Source organism: Leptosomus discolor, chromosome 4, assembly GCF_034619465.1.
Source record: "Leptosomus discolor isolate bLepDis1 chromosome 4, bLepDis1.hap2, whole genome shotgun sequence".
Lineage (NCBI taxonomy): Eukaryota > Metazoa > Chordata > Aves > Leptosomiformes > Leptosomidae > Leptosomus > Leptosomus discolor.
In genome coordinates this window covers 23,657,774-23,676,437 of record NC_141394.1, presented here as the reverse complement: position 1 = coordinate 23,676,437, position 18,664 = coordinate 23,657,774, and positions in this window count along the sequence as shown.

The following is an 18,664-nucleotide window of genomic DNA, read 5'->3' as shown; positions in this document are numbered from 1 at the left end:
AGCCCACTTCAAAAGTCCAAGGCCATACTACTGCTGCGGGGCTTCTGCTTCTCAAAGGTTTTTATAGCTGAGTACCAAGGTCACTGACAGCAGATGCTAAGGGAAAGCAGGACCTTTCACCACAGAAATGCACCTAGCCTTCAACAATTTCTAACTGAGATTTGCTAGTTATCATTAGTTTTCAGTGTTAAGATGCTTGATTACAAGCTTGTCTCTTTTTCTTTCTGTTACTTACCTAAAATGTAAATTTCTCTGCTTTTTTCCATGTCACTTTGTTCACTCCTTTCGAGTAGGCTATTCCTTTCTGATTTAGCAACAGACCGTATCGACTTTGCACTTGGGAACTTCCACAGATCAGATCCGTGAATCTCCACATCTAGGAGTTAGTGTAATAATTGGATTAGAAAATAATTTTAATAAACTCTCATAGGTAAGGGGCAAGGTCCTATTTTCCTGCTGAGGTGACTGTAGTATTTTTTTGCCTTGTTCTTTCTCAGTTATTTCACAAGGCCCACAGATGCCTGTCTTTGTTCTGGTGCAGGTGGAAGTGTGTTCTCATGGCGCTAAGCTGCCACAGATTTTCAGCTGTAGAGTCCTTGTGAGGGCTGGGAACTTGGCTTCTCAGCCCCTCCATACTATTGTCAATTCATACTATTCCAAAACCACCAGCAGTGTTATGTGAGGAACTTCCCACACTCTGTTGGTGGGACTCTTACTTTGATTTCACTCTGTGGCCGCAATGTTGGACCATCCTTGGGGCAGAGATGCTGTGTGGAAGTTGGCAGACTTCAGCAAGAGTTATGCTTTCAAAGGCTCTGCCTTCTGAGGGAGGGGGCTGTCCAGACTGGCTTTGAACTGTTATAATTCCATGCCCTGTTTTGATTTCCTTCTCCTGTACTACCGAATCCTAATTAGGGATCCATGACAAATGATGGCAATAACAACTATTGCGCAAGTTCCTCGTTGGTAGCGGCTGACCCTTTCTATCAATAGCCAGCAGTGCGTGCTGGCTGCAACAGGATCCTCTTCATTGCCCCCTTTCTCAGGGCTCGCACCAGGCACTGCTCAGTTGCAATTTGAAGGAGCACAAAGTACGTGATTAACTTGCTGTTCAGAGAGGTGATAAAGCCACAGCAGAAATTCAGCTGTCCCTTGTAAAACAGATGCCTCCGCTTCTCCCTCTCCTGCTCCTGCTATCAAATCTACAAACCGCTATAGGATGGCAGAGGTCTTTAGAAATTACTTCACAGCTCTGTAATCCCCTGCAAATGCAGCAATGTAAATCGCAGGCTGGTGTGTAGGTCTGTCTGGAGCTCGTCCCTAAATGCGTACATCCAAATTTGAGTTTAAGAAAAAGTTTAAGAGTTTTGCACTGTGGGGCTGAACACGGTAACAGGGTTGTGTATTCTGTCACTTCAGAAACTGCCCAGTAAGGACTGGTGGGCTGATTGTTGCTCTGCATGTGCTGCTTGTGAGGCCAGGAGCAGGATGCTACAAGAGTGAAATGGATGACAGTGGGTTATCAGAAGTTGCTTTTGAAGAGGAATGGATGCATGGGGAGTCTTCTGCAAAATTTCTGGTGCAGAATCACCCCGAAGACACCAGCTAGAGGTTTTGAACCAGTTTCACAAGGTGTCCTGGAAGCAAGATGTAGCTGTATTTAACCCACTAGGCAAAGGGGAGTACCTCCAGTGCACTAGGAACACCCCCTTTTTTTTTTTTCTTCTCCTTTTTTTTTTTTTGGGTGACTGTGTGTTAGCTGGGCATTTCAGGTTTTTTATTTCATTTAGAGCTGTGGATAATGTTTTTTTCAAATAAAGTACTCTGATGCCTCTTGCAGAGGTCTGTCGAATCCTTGCCTCTGCATTTATTCCTAGAGCTACACCTGTTTGCCAGTCTACTCAGCACCTCTAGACAAGAAGGAGATGAGAGTCCAAGTTTTTCATCATACAAACAGTGTAACTTAACACCAGGCAAGAAGTCTGAAGGGGACATACATGAAGGTGGGAGGCACCTGGGGAGTGTTCAGGCTTGGAAGAGTTTGCTGACAGACCTAACAGAGGATTTACATTAAGGGTGCCTGACCCCCCGACTTAGGAAGTAAAACTGCACTGTGATAATCTCATAGATACAGGACAGGTAGCAGGATCGGCAGAACTGCAGGGGATTGGGGCAAGTGATGTCAGTGAGAGCGTGGGAAACACCGCTTTTATTTGTGGATAGGAGGAAGGGGGGCACTGTGGGTTTTGAGAATATGAGTACTGAGTCTCTATCAGGTGAGACAGGAGTAGTATTTGAAGGTACTGGGAACATAAACTACAGATTTTAGCCGAGCAGGTCAATGTGCTCTGTTTAAAGCTGTTCCTAAACCTGAACCGCTGATGGCACTGCATCCTCGTCTCCTGTCCCAGGAGCCAAGCTTGTAGGTGATGGTGGGGCCGGTTATGTTGGGGTCTGAAGCTTCCTCTCCACTAAAGTGGCTTTCCCGAGTGTTTGCACAGATCGTGCTGTTTTGATTTCCACAGGGCACGCTGAAGGTCTCAACGTTTTAGCCAGCCAACTAGAAATGCACACAGCCTCCTTCCTGCAGGAACTCAGGACCCAGCTGAAATGCCTACATGAGCCTTGTTTTTCAGGAAGAGGCTTTGTAACGTTCTGTAGCAGGAAATAGGCAGCGTTGACCTCGAGGCAGTTTAGTCATCTGATGCTGCATGCAAAGGTTGATTTTTCACTGGGAGGGCTGTCCTGTTTCTTGAGGAGGGCCTCTGAGTAACAGAGATAACACGTGCAGTGGGTTCAGGCGGTACAGTTGGTGCAGCATAGGGGCAGAGGTACGTGGTGCACGCAGAGGCGGTGTTGCAGACCTTGGGCTGTAGCACACCAAATTGTTTCTGTGCCACAGCTGAGGGGCTCCACTGGGGCAGCTGTGACTCCAGCCGATACAGAGAGAGTTCGGAAGGCATTAGGTTGGCACTGAACAGCGACAGAGGGCTTTGAATGTCATTGTCCACCTTCTAAATTTCTGGATCCGTATAATCCTAGCAGACAGCTTCCATTCTGTGTTGACTTTCCCGACTTGGTCACAGAGGCTGTTTTCGCTTAGACAGGACTGGTGCATTAACAACAAGCGCTAGGGGCAGGTCAGTCGGGTTTCTGGTATGGGATAAAGCGGTCTATGATGTGGAGGTGCAAAGGCTGGGGTAACTGCTGTGCTGCATGCTGAGAGCCTGGCTTGCTAGCCATTCGGTGGGCCTGGGGACCAGGAGAGGCTGTCTGGTACGGGTAACAAGGAAGCAACTCTCTTTTCTAAAGCTTTGCATAGATACCGAAAAGATCTGAAAAGGGTAAATCACAGAATCACAGAATGGTAGGGGTTGGAAGGGACCTCTGGAGATCATAAATCTCCTTGGTATCTTATGAGTGAGGCCATGGAGAAGAGAGTTACGTTGCACTAGCAGTGAGGTGTGGTCTACACAAAAACTAGTGATTGTGCGGCAGGTTTTGTTGTTTTGTGGATCTTTTTTTACAAATTCTGTGTTGTTGGGCTTTCTGCAGAACAATTGCTACAGCTGAGGTGAGTTGTGGGCTGCCAGTCACTGAGAATTTGAGTCTGAGACCAAGTGTCTTGTTTGTCCCTTGGAGCTGAAGGACAGAAGATTGGGCATCTGGGTTTGAAGGTTGGTAGATTGTACCAGAAGGAAAAACAAAAGGAGACTGGGATTCCCGGTGTGGAGCAGCATGGGATGTGTGGGATCTGACACAGCCCTCTCCATAGAGCGGTATCTGTTAATGACCTCACAGGTGGCAGTGTCAATACAAATGTGCATGTTTCAGCAGATCTGGTAGCTTCTTATGAAACAACGGGGTGGAGGTCTTTGACGCTGGGGTTGTCCGTAGTCTTCACAGCTGAATCCAAATTCTGGCTTCAAAACACTTAGAGTTGGCCACAATCTACTGCATTTCTGTAATAGCCTAAGGCAGCTTTTAATAATCGACCTCGTTTTCACAGAATCATAAAATAATTTAGCTTGAAAGGAGATCATCTGGTCCAGCCACCTGCTCAAAGTGCAAATAACTGTTCTTTTATGGTCCTAAGATGAACCAGAAATCTATTTCAAGCAAAGAGCAAATGTGATCGGTTTCCTTCATCAGGCAGTGATGAACAGTGGGGAGTCAGTGTTTATGGGGGAAACATTTAGGTAGTCTTAGGAGTGGGTACTATTATTAGGAGATGTGTTAAAATACTTGCCTAGCTTTTACATCTGGGAAACTGAACCAGATTGTAATTATCTTCCACACAGCGGGTACAGAATTATTAATCACAATACTCTCATATGGCCAAAGCTACGCTCATAGGACTCCAGTTTCACTACAGCTGGAGCTTAAACACAGTGAGTTGTCTGGTGTGGTGAGAGCATAATAGAGCAGCACACTGCTTGGTGCACAACTAGGACTTTGCATTCAGTTTACAGGGCTAAAAGCTTAGAAAATGCTGTATTTCCCTTGTAAACTGGGTGTACTTTATCCAGAAACTTATTTATGAAAACACTTTTTAGGACAGAAATTCATTTTCACCTGGAAGGATTTGAAGAGAAGCAGTTAAAGAAATAATTTTTCCCTCTAGAAGTTTTCTTAGTAGAGAAAGAGCATAGTTAGGGAGGATTTATCTCCTGGATGTACTTCCTTTCCTCCTGCTGCCTTCCCACGTATTCAGGCTCATAATGTCCCTGTGGCAACTCTGAAAGATGTAGAAATAGAAAAGAAATCCTAAATTAACCAGCTGCATATGTTTGTCCCCACTCTTAGTCCTGCGGTCACATCTAAAAGTGCGTTCCATGGTTTATATTTCCCCTTTTTCATTCCTGTCTCTTACCAATCCCATTCTTCTTCCTTGCAGGCTCTTTCTGCGCCCATCTCGCAGGTGTGCATTGCCTCGTCACTTGGAGTGGCACTCAGCTTAAATGATATTGGTGTCTGTCTGCAACCTTCTTTTGAGAAAGCCATCGTGGGTTCCCTTTGTAGGCAGCGAAGCCCAGAATGCAGTTCAGCTGACCAGAGACAGACTGGAGTAGGTTGAAATGTGCTCTGAATGCCTTTGCCTGGGTCTCCGTGGCTCGTAAAAGGGGTGCAGGGTGGTCTCCTCAGCTGCAGAGATCTGTGTAGTAATTCCCTGCCTGTGGTGATGAACGTGGCTTTATCCATGTTTAAGCAGGTCGCTCAGTTTCCTTGCTCTGTTCACAGTAGCTGCACTGCTTCAGCCTCGGAAGATGTCTTCAGTCACGTAGCGGTCGTTCCCAGGAGGGACAGCTAACGCATCCCTCATAGCTACAGTCTCTGGTGGCTATCCAAGCTCTCTGCCCTAAACACAAAGCTGGTCAGCAGCATGTGACTACTGATTTCCTTTAACCAGTGAGCGCTGCTTGGACTACAACATCCCAATGGAATTGCACTGGAGGTTTCCCCTGTAAGGACTGCGCCTCTCAGAATTGCTTTCCAACAGCATACTGAATGGTGTAAGCAGAAAGCAGCGTTTTAGCGGGCAGGCGGTCACCAAGAGCATCCTGCTCTGCAGCCGAGGCAGGGATCACCAGTTTGAATATGCCTGCACTTCCCCCCAGGAGCGTGCGGTTCTGACCCGCGAGCGCAGGTACGTGTGTGTGTGCGTGTGATCACCCCCGTGAGGTGCAGCCAAACCAGTTGAGCAGCGTGTTTATAGAAGCTGTCCGTCAGAGCGGTGGCCTCTTGAAAGAGCATAGCTCATATGAGAGGAGTGGGACTGTCTCCAGCCAGCCCTGGGAGACGATGCTGAGAGCATATTGAAAAGCTGTCTTCAGCAAAAGCTTGCCAGTTTAACAACTCTGTTCACTGTTCCTATTGCACAGTGGGCTCTTTGACGCAACAGAAAGAGCTGCCTTTTTTTTTTTTTGCTTCCTCTTAAATCCGCCTGGCCAATTTAAGGCTTGTGGATATTTCTTCCCCCTCGGGGAAAGCTTATGTGAGGATTTTCTTTTTTAACAGTTCATTCTGTGAAACCGTTTTTTTCTTTTTTGCTTTTAGAAAATGTTGGAGCTGAACACAAGGCTTTCATTGCAGGTCAGTGGATGAACTCTTGACCAAAGCATTTAACATTTGAGTGTAGCTTTAGCAAGCACTAGTTTGGGAGGAAAAAGCGAGTTAACAAGGTTGTATCATGTGAGCCCCTGTGTGCCTACTACTGGAATAGGAATCTTTTCAGGTCTTCGTTGGCTGAGTTCTGCACAGATGTATTTACCATCTTTCTTTTGTAGACAAATGTACCGAATTAATATTTTATTGGGAATTGAGGTGACATCACAGTTATGTCTCTATTATTTAATTCCTTAATGTCTCTACTCCCTCAAAATGCAATAAACCTTCCTGTGAATTTAAAGTATAAAGTTCTTGTCTTTTTATTTTACAAGGATTGTCTATTTGAGTTACTTTTTTTTTTCATTTCTTTTCAGCACAGTTTAATGGGAAGCATGTTACTCCTGGGCAGACGCTGTCTGCAGGGAAGGTAGTTATTTGCTATTTTGTGTTTCTTGTTAGATTGCTATCAAGGGAACTAAGAAAGGATGTAGACATGTTGTTAATGTCTCTCTTCAAGCTATATTTGAGGTAAGACAATATCTTCTTTCCCTATCTCTGAAATTAAAATATGAAATAGATGCAGTATTTCTTTCATGTATAGTTACTAAGATTATCCTGTTGCCATTTGTTTTTCTTGTTGATAAAATATGAATATATTTATCAGAAAGCTGTTCCTTGTCTATGTGACACTTAAAAATCCTGTATTTTGATTTCAACAATATCTACTACATATCTGCACGTTTCTATTAGCTTGTGTACCCTAGATCAGTTTTATAATTGCTTTGGTTTTCTCCTTTACTATTATCACATTAGGTGTGTGAGTGGGTTTCTTGCCCTGGATAGGCAATTCTTATGCAAACTTTGTGAAACTGAGTTACAAATTGTTTCCACTGTGAATCACTTTCCTTGTAAGATGACGACTTCTATGGTAATGTTTAACTTGAGTAGAATTGTTTTCGAACATATACAGTGCATTTTTGGTGTATTCTTTTTTTAACAGCCCTCCAAAATAAAATAGAAAAATAATGATTCATATCAGACTATTTCCTTCTCCACTTAATGTTGCCTGTTACGGGAAGTATATGGCTTTAAAAAGTTGAATCATTCTTTATGAGGATCAGTACAGCTGAAAGGTGTCACTGCAACACTGGCCATATGCAGCTGCATTGAAAATGGAATTTGTATGGGATACCACTGTTGGTGAGTTACGATTAGTGCCTGGGGAAACAGAAAATACTACTTCTTGTTTATACTTCTTTTCAAGAAATATGCCATTGAAGGGAGATTAATTTTTCTTTTACCCTTTTCTGTAGCAAGGTTACAGTATTTATAATTCAAGATTTCGACACATGCTTTCTATAATTTTATTGTTATTTAAATCAATCGCTCTGAGTCTTTGTGGCACGTCTTAGAAGCAGAAGCATGTTTTAATGCTGACATGTTGTACCGCAGGTCCAGATAAATTTTTAATTTAGAAAAACGTTCTAAGTCTATCTTGTTTGGCTCCTCACATCTCTGAACTCTTCACTGTCTGAATTCCAAATAGTGTTGGCTGCATTCAAGAGATCTGTCTTTTAGTGGTTGGTCAAGAGGCTTTTCACTTGGGATGGGGTAGGGAATGACACAGGGTAGAGTTACAAAGCTGCAGTGAACTATTTTTAATCTTATAGAGCAAAAAATATTTACTATAAGCATTTATAATACTCAAATTAATAAATTCTTTCAAAAGTGGTTTTAAAAACCCAACGAGGCTTAACTTTCCTTAATCAACATCACACCAGATCTTCTTAGCATTTTCTGTCATGTATTTTTGGGAGTTATAAATCCATATCCTGTCACGGTGCAAATACACAACTTATGTCTGCAAGCTGTTTTCTACTGCCAAAAAAAAAAAGCTTATTCCCTACTGTTGAAGTTATCTCAAGTTGAATGTGCCTTAAAGACCTTAACATTAGAGCAGGATGATAAACTAATGCAGTCTTTATATAACATGTTTTCTGAACTCTTTTCTCAACAAATTAGATACCATCTCTGATCCACCGTCAGTGGCAGAATGTGTATCGGGCTGCATTCCTTCCCTTCTGATCTCTAGTTTGTGAGGTAGTCAGTCCTGCTTCTCAAAGGGAATCTCGTGAGTAACACACCGTGATGTGCTGACATTTCTCCTGACATTACTTTGCCAGAAAGCATGAATGGGGAAGAAAGATAAATGATGTGGGTGCCTTGGTGTGTTCTTTGGAATCTCTGGAGTTGAAGCATGTGCTGCAATACCTTACTGGATTCCATCCTTCTTGCTTACCAACAGTTACTGGCAGATATTTATTCTGACGTTTGTGGTGCCAGCTTTCTACCTAGCCAATGTGGCAGAGCTTGTGGCTTGCTGTATTTCTCCTTGCATGCCCTGAGCGGGTCAGTTTAACTGGGCGCTTGTTTTATTAACCTGGTATATGGATTGCCATGCCCTTAGTAAGGAAAGTCTAGCAGTTGTATAGTTAGTCTAAATCATGCACAATTCAAGCCAGGCTAAGAGGAAATGCAGTAAGAACTTTTATTTGTAACAGTTAAAATAGGCAATGCACTTAGAAACACTTATGCAAGATACAGACAAAAAATAAGAGGCATGAATGCTTGATCTATTTATACCTAGCTTATATTAGAAAAGTTTTTACCCCATCCTACTGATTTGGTCCTCTTCTGACAAGGTTTTCTGGTTCACACACAGCTTCCTTTCAGGTCACATCTATTGGAAAAAGCCTGTTTGCAAGCCTCCATCACAGCACGTCTTTGGGAGCATACCTCAGGCCGTTTTCCGATTCTTGAGGAACGTCTCATTTCTTATTCAATCTTTTCTACAAAATTTTTCAGATAGTGCGGTGTTAGTCATTCGTGCCCAAACCCATTTTGTATGTGTCTATCCGGACAAGGTGTCATCATTATTCTTAATTATTTCGTTATTAGAGACCAAAAGATAACTTTATTATTGTATGCATTACCTTCTTATACTTGGCTGGTTAGTCAAAAAGGGAGCAAATATCTTCACCTCCCTTTGGGACTTAGTTGTCAGAAAAACAACATGTTCATGGTGAGCTGTATTCTCTACGAATGAGTATATTAACATACTCAACACTGTTCAGAGCTCTGACTGGCTTTTTCCTGACACTGAGACAGAAGGTTGGTTGACAGAAGATAGAAGATTCTGTTTAAGGATGGGCCCACTGAAGTATGTGACAGAAGACTTGGGGGGCATGGACTGAAGAGTTTAAGGACCAAGGGCTGGAGAGAAATGGATCTGTGGTGCACTTGGCAAATTGCTTTCCTTCTAACTCTTTAAGGTGCAAACATTTCACCCAGATTGTCTCATCAAGTGTGCGTTTTAGACTGTGGGGCTGCAGCCTCTGAGAGGGCCTCTCAGCACTGTTATAATGGTACTAATAAGGAGCCATGTCTGAAGTCATGTCTTGGTCTGAAGAGAGGCCGTGGGCAGAATGCCATGCTGCTGGAGGGCTTGAGTGAACCCCGGTGGTTTTGCTTATTCATGCAATCAAGTGGGACTCTTTCATTGTGACTTGATTGCATTTAGGCTCAAGAATAAAGATTTGGGTAAAAATACCACACACTGAAAGTCTCCCACAGCCTCCAGGGATCTTGACCAGCTGCTTTAGGAAATGCCACGAGACTGTTGATCAAGCTGAAAGAACTTTATTCCTTGTGTTCTACCTCAGCTGCAGCAAAACATCAAAAGTTAGGGCCTTGATAGCAGGTTTCCACTTGTTTTGGTTCATTAACTACTCATTGAGGCTATAGCTATAAGTAGTAACTGCTTAGGGGTACAGAAAACCTGTCTTGGTGTTTCACACCTTCATTAGGAAACAGACATGGCAGCCTGATCTTCCAGGCACTGAGTTTGGAATTCTTAATTGTGATGTTCTTTGTATGGATGCCTGTTAAGTTTCTAGTGACTGGAAGGCATCAGAGAAATCAATTATGAGGCTATAGAGACTTTGCAGGTTTCTTTTGCTTTTTTAGCAGAAGTACTAATTTTGAGTCCATGCTTTGAAGGGTCGGCACTTCTGACTACGTGGGTTGAAGGAGAGGACTGCGGATAATTTACATCTCCTCTGTAGACTGTCAAAGGTAACCCAGACCATGTAGCTTCTTGCCTTTACTAGAACCTATGGAAGAAATGTAATATTCAGTACTGTAAAATTAGTACTTTTCCTTATACGGAAAGCAATAGCTTTTTTTTTTTTTTTCTTTTTAAAGGCACAAGCTTAGCTCCTCAGTTTTAGAATAGTTACAGTTCTGGATTATTTTTTCTGGTTCATCATCGACAAGTCTATGGTTTTTAGGGTAAACTGCAATATGCTAACTCTGTTCTATGCCAAGCACCATTAAAGCCAGTGGGAGTGTTTTAAGAGTACATTATGATTAAACATTGTTGGGATCTTCACAGAATCATAGAATGGGTTGGGTTGGAAGGGACCTCAAAGATCACCCGGTTCTAACCCCCTCCATGGGCAGGGAAACCTCCCACTAGACAAGGTTGCTCAAAGCCCCATCCAGCCTGGCCTTGAACACTGCCAGGGAGGGGGCAGCCACAGCTTCTCTTGGCATCCTGCTCCAGTGTCTCACCACCGTCACAGTAAAGAATTTCTGCCTAATATCTAATCTAAATTTCCCCTCTTTCAGTTTGGAACTGTTATCCCTTGTCCTATCACTACCCTCCCTGGTTGAGTCCCTCCCCACCTTTCCTGCAGGCCCCCTTTAAGTACTGGAAGGTCCCTATAAGGTCTCCCTGAAGCCTCCTCTTCTCCAGGCTGAACAACCCCAATCTCTCAGCCTGTCCTCACAGGGGAGGTGTTCCAGCCCCCTGATCATCTTCGTGGCCCTCCTCTGGACCCGGTCCAACAGGTCCATGTCCTTCTTACGCTGGGGGCCCCAGAGCTGAACACAGAACTCAGTCTGCCCTAAATTCTAAGAAGTTGCAGTTCTGCTGCCCCATTGAAGCCATACAGCCATTCTGCCAGTTTAATTGGTGGCGTGCCTCCAGCTCAAGAGAAGGGGCTTGCAGAGGTGGGATGAGCATAGTAGGGACAACTGGATTGCATGAAGTAACAAGAACATCCAACTAAGTTAATTTTTCCTAGTGATAGCTATGGGCAAAACCTAGCAAAGATGATGAGGGGAAACAATATGAAAAACTTTGCAGGAAGTTTTCATCTTCAATATGGAATAGAAGAGGTGATGATAGCTTTCATTTCCAAGTCTGTGCCTATGACTAAGAGGGCTACACCTCCATTTACATGAATAGCCATTGTCTTCATGTTGCATGGCCTTGATAACAGAGAAACATAAACCAGGCACTTGCACATGGGCATCATCCTCCAGAAATAAAAGGATAACAGAACAGGGATAAAAACACTAGTGAAGTGAAATCCTGGGGGGAAAATATTTTTTTCCTTTTTCCTCTCCATTGTGTGACTGAAAGCAGTCCTGACATGAAGACACGGAACAATATGCACACCAGCAACCTTGGAACAATGTGCAGATACCCTTGGGAATTGTTTCTACTGGAGAGGGTTGAGGCAGCAATAAGTTTCTGGCTTGCTGTTTCTGCAAAACTGGGGTTTTTTTATAGCTAAGGCTATAAATAGTTGACAGTTCTTAAATTGAATAATCCTCTCTTCCTCTCCAGGATGAGAAACTGGATCAAGATTCTCAAAGCCAAAAGCCTGCAGCCACATATCCCTATTATTCATCTGTTTGTAATATTGCTCAGATTTTAAGGGAATTCTCTCATTGTTCCTGTTTTGTGTATGGTGAAAAGACTCACCCAGAGTCTTTCCAGTGAGCCAATGGCCCACTGGAAGCAGGACTTAAGCCTCCTGCGTTTCAGTTCAGAGCTCTGCCTACTAGATTATATTGTATAGCCATATTTAGAAATCAGATTACTTAATTTTCAAAACTTTGAGCCATGTGTAACTGGTTTGGACGTGGTTTACTAAGTGATCACTGCTTTTGAAAGTTGTGTTGATGAAGAATTACAGAGTACAATATTCAAACCACAGGAGTGATTGAATTTCCAAAGGGCTCCCAGGCACATGCACTAAAATGGATGGCTTCAATGACTTTCACATGTTACTCAGACCAGCATTGGTGGTCACTGGTCTGTGTTTCACTCGCATTTTTTGCTGGAATGTGAGTGGTGAAAGGTAAGGAGACATTATGTCACCTGTACTGCCATTTCTGCTGCCAAGGTGGTACTTCAGCTACATCTGGGAGGGCTTACAAGGCAGAACATTTCAGTCTTAAAAATGGGATTTTAGTCCTTATATAATTTAAGAGGTTTTTTCAGCATTTTCCCCTATGATTTTACTTCAGAGAAGATAACCGTGAAAGTGCTGGCCATGGTGATCATAACAGAGTTAGATGGAGTTGCATGTGCCGGGGACCAATGGTAATCACTCACTGTTAGAACAAAGGGGCTTCCAGTTATGAAGGATGCCTTGTGTGCATTTTGATTTCTTGTCTTTTGTAACCAGTCACCTGACCCCTGATAGGGCTGTTAGAGTTCACCTCGCCCAGTCCAGATTATGTCTGTATTTGGGTTCTTTGCCTTTGTGTATCCTGCAACTGATGTTTTCTTAACACGTAGGATGGTCACATAGGTACTGACATCCTTCACAGTGGGAAACTTTAAGAGTTGTATTGATTTAGAAAGGAGGAGCTTTACTCTGGCACAGCAAACAGCCTTTCCTGTATGCACTTTTAATGTGGAGCCAGTATTTAAGAAAACCATGCCTCTTCAGTTAGAATTTTCTGAAAATAGAGGTAACAGTTTTGAAACACCCTTTTACAGGAAGTTTTTTATTATTCTATTTGTGAGAAGGTGAAGCCTCTTGATTTCAGGGAAGAGGTTTTAAATAAACTTTTGGAAGGCTTGTAAAAAGCTATTGGCAAAATATACAGTAGTGTGTATTGTGAATCAGGTTACCTGCGCTGTTTTTTTCTCATCAGACTGCTATTAAGTAAAAAAAAATATCTGAGGGGAATATATAATACATCAGAATATTGACTCAAATCCTAGCAAATTGAAACAGAAATATTCTAGATGCATTTATGAAAGTGGTGGTTACTACCTCAGAAACTGATGCAGAGATCTGTTTGAGCCACAGGGATAGAAAACAGCCTGAAGAACATGTCACTTACCTTCCAATTTGCAGGACAGTGTAAGGTGATCCTATGAGATAAAAACCAGTGGTGAAGTTTTCTCATGCTTAAGTGAACCAAGTATATATATTTATGAATGAATTAATAATCTTTTCCAGAAATATCCTAGCTTTCTCTGAGAATTGTTCAGGAAATGAAAAGCACTTACGTAATGTTAAAGGAATGAAAGGAAAATTTCTTAGCACTAGAGAAAGGAAAATAAAGCTTCACTCTAAAATCCTTAGGAACTGACAATGCTAAGAAACTAGATCATTGCAAATGTAAAGAACATGCAAAAGTGTGTTTTGAGAGCACGTCCCAGAACCTCTTAAAAGTATTGTAGTGAGTCAGTAGCCCTAATTTTCAAATGTGGCCAGAAGAGTTCAGAAGTGTGCGTGCACGTACGTGTGCAGTTGTCCAAATGTGGTTTTAACTTCCTTTTCCCCCCTTGGTTCTGGATCTGCATTTTGCTATGACAGCCAGGTAGAAGAAGCTGAAGAAGGTTACTGTAACATCCCTTGTTTGCCAGCAATTCCAGGGAGTGGTACGTGTGCCAGGAGGGCCAGAGCTATATGGGATGCCTGAACATGCCTTCTACTCCAGCTGCAGGGAGTATGTGGGAAGCAGACCACTTCTGCTTCACCAGAAGCACCTCTTACACTGGGGTGCTGGTTGTTCTTGGTTAGCACAGGTGGGCAAGTGAGCCATGTCAAAGGAAAATGTAGGGGTTTTTTAGAGATTTAAGGGGGGTATGTTACAGGTTTTTTCCAGTAAGTGCAGGGCTGTAATTTTCTTACTTTCTTTGCAGTTCATTTGCTTGAGTTGGTGAAAACAGGCTCATCTGATGGTAAAGCTTTTTCTAAGGTAGTTGTCCATTTGTTATATTCTGATTAGAATCTTTTTGGCTATGAACTATTAAAAAGGTCATAGCTTCAGAATCCAAGTCAAAGAAACTTGGCTGGCCACTGCTTAGAAATCTTGTAAACCTATTAAACCTCAACAGCAAGAGAGACACAAAGGTCTAGATTAGAGTTAGGAATTAGGATTTAATAAATTCTCAGCTTCACCTCTTTCCTAGGATGACAGCCTGTAAAGAACTTTTGAAAAGCCTTTGCATCTCTGTTGGAACCCTCTGGCTGAAGTCTTACTGAAGTCATCTTGCTTTGTTTTTTAACCCCTATCCCCGATACCAAGGATTTTTCACTTCTTTGGTATAACACTATGATTTTACTTTCAGGCAACTCCAGCGTGCCCTGTATGTGGGTCACATACTCCTCCTCCTCTGTATTGGTCTAGGATTTCCAATTATCTCCATATTCATTGAGCTCAGTCACTATGCAGCCAATTGAAACAGGCAGGCTGCTCAATGTCTTTTCCACTCCAGGAGTAATTTAATCAGGGAGTGACTGCATTATTTTTTCAGAGCGCCAAACTGTGCATGCCAGGTGATCTGCAGCAGAGAACAGCATCATTATTAAAAAGGCATAGGCATTTCATGCAATTTTCTGCTTCTGCAACTTGTAGTGCAGCTAATGGTACGGTCTTGATGTTTTTTCTAATATGCATGATTCAAATGTAATCAGAGGAGGTGTAGAGAAGAGGATGGGTGAGTCATGGGACTGTATTTATATTGGATGAGATTGAGTTTCAAAGCTGTTGGGTCCTGTGAGATCCTTAATCACTGCATATTTGTTTTACAGAAGCGCTGGTACTCACAGAGCAGATTAAGTCTATTTCTTTAGTTTCCCTCCAGAGTTCCATCCTAGAGTTAAAAAATCTTTAATGGAAGTTTGGTTTTGGTACATTCCCACTGAACTATTTCAACTTTTGTAAAACAGCAAAGGAGAGAATTGGCTGTGAGGGGAAAGTCTTCAGGGAGTCCTTGCATCCATTATAATCTTCATCTTGATTGAATGCTGTGCTCTTCTCCAGACAACCAGCGAGAACAGGTGAGCCTTTGCTGTTATGGGGAACCTTAGGTCCATGAGAATATCCTTCTGCTGGAAAGATCTAACAAGATGTCCCTTGCTATCAAGGGAAGTCCAAGGGAAGGGTAAGCTCTTTTCCAGAGTTACCGAGGAAAGGGAGAAGGTGGGGGTGAGACAAATCACAGAGTCCTCATGAAATAAATATATCTGCTGTGCTTATTTCTTGCTGCTGAACGCTATTATTTAGGTGAACGTCAGCTTGAGGTGACAACTGTGTTTTGCTTTGGAGTCCCTGGCCCAGACTGTGAGCTGGTGGGCATGATTTTGTGCTGGTGGAATCGCACTTGATCAGCTGAGCATCACCTGCTGGGAGGGCCACTGCAAAACTGACCTCCTCAGTAACACTTTCCTGCTGCTTCTTTTTAAGAGTTTTGTTTTCACCTTTATTTTGTTTTTTTTTTTTGTTTTGTTTTTTTTTTTTTTAAATAATTAAAAAGTATCTGTGAATTCAAAGAATTGGAACCAAATTTTGTCCACAGTTTCTCTCAGCTGAGTGTGCACCACCATTAAGGTGGTTTGTGATAGTATTATCTGACTCTTCAAGAAATCTATCTATGTGATACTTCAGCATTTACAGTGGCATGTTAAAAGCTCTCACGTTGGTATAGGCCTCTTTAATTTCTTGTTTTCTGACTGCAACTGTCATGGGCAACTCCAGTCTTGGCACTTTTTTCCCTCCTTCGTATTTGAAGTAAATATCCTTTTTCCTATCAATATCTATCATAACGTACCCAGTGGCGAGGGAAAAACCTCCACCTTCTGGAGGATTCTGATATTTCACATTAAAATTTTTGGAGTAGTATTCTGCATATTAATAATTATGCTAATTCTTACACTGCTAGGGTTGGATTTGGGTGGTCAAGTTCCAGGTGTCTTTAAGTCCAGTGTCTAGTTAAAGTTCCTTGGCTGAGTTTCCATGACAGTCAGTGAAGTGAAGAAGCCACAGAGAGTGGTTTAATCTTAAGTACATATCCACTTCTGATCTTTTTCACTATCTTATCTAAATCCATAATTACAGTGTGCATCATCATTATTGTTTTTGCTGCGGTTGGAAATATCAAGAAGCAGACAGTGAAAATGACTTGCACAGGATCATACTGCCTCACTTTACTTGCATAGGCTGGTGTTCAGTCCTATAACATAATGATGTATATATCTGTCAGCTACAAGTTGATCAGGGCTGTCTTCCAGACCAGTTTACAGACACTTTTACCCTGGGAGAGGCATTGGAACCTGCACATGGTGACCTAGAATGTACAGTAATGTTTTGGAAAGGCTCTGATGTGCTGCACACTGGTCACCTCAATACAGTGAGAGCGCTTTTGCTCTTCCTTATGATGTGTTTACTTCCATGGGTCTTTTTTTCCGAAGAGGGCTTATTTCCAAGTGTGAGGGGCTGTAGTGTAATCTTTGCCTCCTTGAATGACACAATTCGAGTCATTGCTCCTAAGCACATGGTATGTCTTTCTACTAAACTTTTGGTCTTTTTCATTGAACTGATTTGTATGGTGAGCAGTAGCTCAAGGCAAGCATTTCAGATCTCTTAGGACTGAAGCAACCAAACATTGAAGTGTGGTTTTGATCTGAAGTGAGAAAAGCAGTCAAGAATTATTTACAGCTCCTTACTGACACTTTTTCTATTACATGGGGCAGTTTCCTTTGAGTTATGCCTGTTGTGATGGGTTAAGCCTGGCTGGACTACAGGTGCCCACCTAAGCCGCTCTGTCACTGCCCTCCTCAGCTGGACATGGGAGAGAAAATAGAACAGCAGGCTCATGGGTCAAGACAAAGACAGGAAGATCACTCAGCCATTACTGTCATGGGCAAAACAGACTTGACTTGGGGAAATTAGTTTAATTTATTACAAATCTAATCAGTAGGATAATGAGAAAACCAAATCTTAAAAACACCTTCCCCCCACCCCTCCCTTCTTCCTGGGCTCAACTTTACTCCTGATTTTCTCTACCACCTTCCCCAGGCAGCACAGGGGGACAGGGAATGGGGGTTCCAGTCAGTTCATCGCAAATTGTCTCTGCTGCTCCTTCCTTCTCAGGGGCAGGACTGCTCACACTCTTCCCCTGCTCCAGCGTGGGGTCCCTCTCACAGGAGACAGTCCTTCCAGAACTTCTCCAATGCAAGTCCTTCCCGTGGGCTGCAGTTCTTCATGAACTGCTCCAGCGTGGGTCCCTTCCATGGGGTGCAGTCCTTCAGGAACTGACTGCTCCAGCGTGGGTCCCCCACAGGGTCACAAGTCCTGCCAGCAAACCCACTCCGGTGCGGGCTCCTCTCTCTGTGGGTCCACAGGTCCTGCCAGGACCGTGCTCCAGCGCGGGCTTCCCATGGGGTCACAGCCTCCTTTGGGCATCCACCTGCTCCAGCGTGGGGTCCTCCTCGGGCTGCAGGTGGATCTCTGCTCCACCATTAACCTCCATGGGCTGCAGGGGGACAGCCTGCTTCACCATGGTCTTCACCATGGGCTGCAGGGGAATCTCTGCTCTGGTGCCTGGAGCCCCTCCTCCCCCTTCTTCTTCACTGACCTTGGTGTCTGCAGAGTTGTTTCTCTCACATGTTCTCACTTCTCTCTCTGGCTGCAGTTCTGTTGCGCAAGGGTCTTTTTCCTTCTTAATAATGTTATCACAGAGGCGCTACCGCCACCACTGGTGGGCTCAGCCTTGGCCAGTGGTGGGTCTGTCTTGGAGCCGGTTGGCACTGGCTCTATCTGACACAGGCGAAGCTTCTAGCAGCTTCTCACAGAAGCCACGCCTGCAGCCCCCCAGCTAGCAAAACCTTGCTACGCAAACCCGATACAGCCTGTTTTCTAGCTAAATCTTTGTTTTCCTCAGCACACTGTGTCTTTTTTCTTAATTTTGATCTATTTTTTGATCATATAGCATCTTGCTGGTGATCCAGATTAAAATGAACCTTTTGCTTAGGCTCTTCAAGAGTGTGTTTCAAGACAGAGGGGAAGAATTTCCAAATTGTGTTGTTTTTCAGATCAGAAAGCAGCTAGGACATCAAAACTTAGCAGTAGAGGAGTTGTTGCAATTCACAGGGGAAAACCAGCTGATGTCTGTGTTGTGATACCCAAGTCAAAATTAAGGCCTGAGTGTGCATTTGATTCCACGTAGGCTGCAGTTAGAATTGGATTTTAGCCAGTCTCCGAGGCTAAAACTGACATGAAGCAGCTTTTGCTTTCATGTAGCACAGAGATCCCAAAATAGCTGTCTTAAAATTAATCCAGAGGTGTCTCAGGTGATACAGGAGATAACACAGAAGTGAAAAGCTTCAGTCTTGCCCGGTGCATAATTCATCTAAGTCTAGGATGCCAGGCTGGGCTGCAGTATCACCGTTGACAGTAC